We start from the raw sequence: 5396 nt of genomic DNA on the forward strand, positions 1-5396 counted from the left end.
CCAGCTTTCCAGCAGCTAAGGTATGATGATCATGAGTTCAAGGCCAGTCTGGATCATGTAGCAAAACCTTCCATAAAGAAAGAGAGGGGAGAGAGAAAAAAAAAAAAAAAAAGGAAAACAAAAGAAGCCACAGAATGGAATTGTTAGCCACAGAGCAAGACGGGTACTGTTAGGGACAAACTCGTACACTTGCAGGGAGAAAGTTGCTGCCTCTTTCAGACACTGTGGACACACCTTCATAGCCATTCTCTCTGTCTCAGCTAACATGCTTTGGAGAAACCTAGAAAAAATTCAGACAAGGTCGCAGTCACTGTGACTCTTTTAGGAGACCTGGGCACCTGTGGGAATTTCGGTCATGCTGATAGCACCTGATCCAGGCAGAAGGATCTGTGTCTCCTGACTGTCCCTTTGGAGCACATGCTTAATGATCTTGAGCTCTGAGCATGCTCGGAAATGTGCACTCAGAAATGTGTCTGCCCTGTGTGTGTTCCTATATGATAGGATCCTTTGTCCAGGGAGTTCACTGCCGTGCAAGCCCAGGGGTCACAAGCACAAAGGGATCCACGTTTCTGGTCAGCTGATGTTACAGCGGATTGTCCTGGGTTAGCTGAGTGGACTCACAGAACCCCAAAGGGTGGAAGAGGCCATCACACACATCGCTTTATGGGGTTCAGGTATATCTGGTTACCAGTTCTTGGGCCTAGTTTTCCAATAAAATTGTAATATACCCAAAGGAGCCACCTTATACTTTTACTGGGGGTGAATTGACACTGTGGGGCACATAGGCATATTAAAATTGTATTATATCTGTGCTGGATGGTACAGCCTGACAGATGGTGCAGTTTCTAGGTCTACCCAGGAGCTGCAGTCACCCTCTGCCCTCAAAGCGAGTCAAAGATTGTTTGTAAAGCTGAGTGTCCCAGGGCAGGGTACCACCTGGATAACTGCTGTTGTGTTCAATCCGGGGTTACCTGAAATAGGGCATAGCCTGATCTAAACAACTCTGGACCATGCCAGCAGAGTCTTCCACCCCTAGTCTCCGCAAGTCTAAGGCAAACCCGTGGTCAGACTCACCCTGAAGCTGCAAAAGCCCCACATCACCCCATCATTCCAATATGCAGGAACATGGACACGATCCCAAGGCTGCTAGAAGTCAGGAGTCTGGAAAGTGACCGTGGAGAGCTGCTCAAATCGAATACACGGCCTTTGGCAGAGGAAGATCGAGCAGTCAGCTGGCTGACAGTTGAAAAAGAAACTGCACGAGAAGTCCATCAGAAAGAACTTCGAGAAAGACATGCCAGGGCTGGAGAGACAGCTGAGCAGTTAAGAGCAGTTGCTGCTCCTGCAGAGGACCTGGATTCAATTCCCAGCGCCCACGTGGTGGCTCAGAACCACCTGTAACTCCAGTCCCAGGGCATCTGATGTTTTCTTCTCACCTCCTCAGACAGGGAGCCCAGCCACGATGAACATACATGCACTCAGGCAAGACACTCAACACAGAAAACAACAATGAATACATCCAAGAAGGGGGAGAAGCAAAACTCCAGCATCAGAATTTGGTGTCCTCGAATATTTTCATCAACACTGGTCCTCTTTATAGTAAGATTCTGAGGACAGGCCACCATGTAGACTGTTTGGGAGAAGATCACACAAACACAGTCAGCATTTGAGTTAAGTATTCTATGCTTCCACTATGAGTATAACCTAAATCTGGTTACATGTAAGAAGGATTCATTTTCCAGCCAAATGGTTGTGAAGGGTTAGTCTTGACCTGAACTTCTCTGATGCCCATAGTGCCTGCCCAGCAGAGGAATCCACAAGCTGAGTTCTGGTGCTTTCTCTTCTACTAAATATCTGTGTCTTTCCCTCATTTTTCTTTTTCACTTATAGGTGTGTAGTCTTTTCATGTTCTTAAACATTTGCTGTTCTCTGTATGCACTGTGCCTTCTCTAGAGTCTGTTAATTCCATTTATTGAAGATCTCGTTGAACAATCTGTGGACTTTTATGCTGCTGTTTCTGATTTGCATGTTTGGCTTGGATTTTGCAGGGAGCTCCTATCTCAAGTGGGTTTATTTCAAGGGTTTGAGGTACCAGCTACCTTCAGACAAAGGACATCTAGAGCTCAAAATCAGCCAGTGCAAGAGCTTGACAAATTTTTTACTCTGAATTTTTTCTTTCAACATTCCTACCCAGCATCTTTCCTTGGGACAGAGCCGATGGAAGATCACAGCTCTGCGCTGCATGGTGAGGTTTTGGCTGCCAAAGGCTACATCTGTGACAGCGAAGCCATTGATGATAATGAAGCCGAAAAATTTCTTTGACCTCATTTTGTACCTTTTCTGTGTTTAGGTTTGCAGATAGCACTATGTGGCAAAGGCCAACTGTATTCAGTAGAGCAATGTGCTATTCCAGTGAGTCACCTGCAAGCAAGAGGCTTCACCACCTAAGTCTGTGTATGTACAATGTGCCACAGTGTGCCTATGACAATGATCCCCCCCCATCAGGTGATAGACCTCACAGGTCAGTGTTTCTTTCAGCCTGATTGCTTGTCATAGGGTTGGGATCTCCGTCCAAGACTTTCGAGTTACCTTAAATTCCTTGTTGGACATCAGAGAGCCCTCTGGTTGTATAATTATGGTCCTTGAAATCGTTACTTATCTTAGTCTTCACTTTTTTACTTTTGAGACAGAGTGCTCACAGGGGCATGCCTACAGACATGCTCCCCCCAAAGCCAGCTTTAAATTTTGGCCATTTTCTAAGAAGATATCTATTAAGGAGCAGAGAATATACTGGCGGTATGAGCAGTGCATTCCATCCATGACCATACATTCAAAAAGATTATCTGTGCATCCTGAAGAACACCAACATTACATCACTACCTCACACCACAGGAAAAAAGAATCTCCACTAATAGGACGGAGCTTGGTTGGCTAAGTCAGCTTTCATTATGTCATCTGGGACCCAGGCTCTATCTTGTCACTCTGCCCTCTTCAGCTCTTCAGCTCCTGGTTGTGAGTTTGTTCCAAGTTGTCACTATTGCTGCAAGCGCCACACTTTCTTGGTGGTTCCCACAGGCAGAAGGAAGTTAGCCCTCTCTGCCCAACACGTCAGCATGTAAAACTAGTCCATGAATTCTTCTCAGAAACCTCAAGCTGATGTCCCTTCACGGCCCACATGCCACACATCAGTCACAAGCCTGTGCCCAAACTATAGAACTCACAGCAGCAACAGATCGGCAGAACTGGCTCAAACTCATCACAGTGCATCCTCCGAGACTCCAAAAGCTCATGGCTGCCTCTGTCATCCAGGAAGAAAGACATACACACAACATACACAAATACCAAGTGAGCTTAGGGTGTGTCAGCGTCAGCTGCCCAACCGAAGCCCGGTTTTCAGGCAGATAATCAGCGTGCTCAGCTCTGAGGGCCACTTGCTCTCTCTACAACTGCTCAGTCGCACTGCTGCCAATTGGCTCTGAATGATTCACACACATGTGGGGCCACACTCTGAAGACGTGGTCCCAGCTCGATGCCAGTGAAGAGTGGGAGGAACTTTGAGAGGTGGGGCCTAGTGATGGGTCTTTAGGTCATTGAGCAAGTGAAGGTAATCCCTTGCCCCTTCCTCTTTTTTCTCTTTTTTTCCTTGGCCATAAAGTAAACAGCGTTACCACATACCTCAGTCACGATACGCTATCTCACCACAGGCCCAAAAAGAATAGACCAGGTAACGGCACCTCAAAACAGTGAGCCAAAGTAACCTTTTCTCTCTTTGTAGGTTGATCGTCTCAAGCATTTTGTTATAGTAGTGGAAATCCATCACATCTGCCATTGTAAGTCAAAAGGAGCCATAGACAGGACTGCAATAAACGAGGGTGGGTGGGTTCCAATAAAACTTTATGAAAAAGAGGAGGTGGGCAGGACTTTGAACCAAGGGATTTATCTGAGAATCTTTAGTCTAGTCAAATGGTAGGCAGGTCGACCAAGTTTGTACAGTGACTGCAGCGTGTTCTGGTGGGCAAACTCAGGGCCTGACCATGATAAGCGCTTTCGATTGGTCGCGGCACTCACCATTCCCTGTTCCCTTACGCGATGCCACCTTTCAACCTCACTGCGATGACTCCAGGATAACAAAGGCTGTGCTGCCCAGCATTCCACGAAGCACTCTCTCGCTCCTTTGTGGCATCTCTCAGATGATTTGTGCATCAATTTCTTTCACAAATACGATGCGGTGAAACTGCCTCACTGTGGTCCTCAGTCTGCTTTGGGACTGCAGACATACGCTCATCCACTAGCTAAATTCTAACACCACTCTTTCAGTACTGGTTTCCCAAGCATGCAGGTCTGAGGAGCCCTGTGCGATTCCTTTCTCAGGAGTGATCCGCAGCGGTCCTCGCTGACAAGCTGTGTGGTAACCTAACCCCTGCATTCTGCTCATGAACCACACTCCTGCGGTCTATGAGCTCAGTGGAATCCCTCAATAGAATCATACCCTGTTATTGAGTCCTGAACCATATATTATCATGAATACTAAGCCAATTCAAATGGCCCATCCCCTCTGCCTTAACTTCAGACAAAGCCTTGAGCAATCTCCCTTCTTTGCAAAGAATGTGTTTTCTTTGGCTTTGAGTTCACTGAACCCCAGCCTGCCTGGGACTCCTGCACTATGCCTCTATGCCCCTGATGAGGCTGCTGGTCAGTATCTGGGGCCATTTCTGCAAGGACCTGCTGTGTGGCACTTCTCTTGTAGAAACATGAACAATCAATCTACTCACCTCAGATAGGGAACCAACAGCAAACCAAAGCACAGATACTACCAAAGTCTTATTTGTGAAACAGTGAGTTTGATCAGGGTTACTTAGAGAGATGTGGGTGAGGTGTTACTCCTGGTGGCAGAAATGACTCAAAGATGGCTGCACCACCAAATGACACTCTGGCCTGGGGGACAGATCACACAAGCTGGAACGCTGCAGCACATGAGCCACTCAACAGGAAACTCAGCTGTTCTCGTCTAGGCATCTAGCCTGGTCAGAGAAATATCTGTCAGAAGTCCTGACTAAGTTAAATAAGCTTGGGAAAGGCAGGGACCTAGTGAAACTGATCAAATTCAGGGACTTCCTGAAGCTATGCTATTGAGTTGTTTACCTAACTGAACTTAAAGAGCGTCCCTGCAGGATGGAATGTTTCGCTTCTTTTTAGAACAACCTATGTTTTAATGAGTTTCCCTCCAAGATGAAGGAGGAAACTGCTTTACATCACAGGACATGGAATCATGAACATCTCCCTTTCCGTAAAGAAAGATCAACAAAGAAAATTTAAAGTGCCAGCTCAACATCAGAGGGACTGGAACCATTTCAAGGGCTTTTGAGTGATGTCTAACTCTTGAGATGCTCACTTTA

This window comes from Psammomys obesus, unplaced genomic scaffold (assembly GCF_907164565.1).
Source record: "Psammomys obesus unplaced genomic scaffold, mPsaObe1.curated_primary_1811, whole genome shotgun sequence".
Taxonomy (NCBI): Eukaryota; Metazoa; Chordata; class Mammalia; order Rodentia; family Muridae; genus Psammomys; species Psammomys obesus.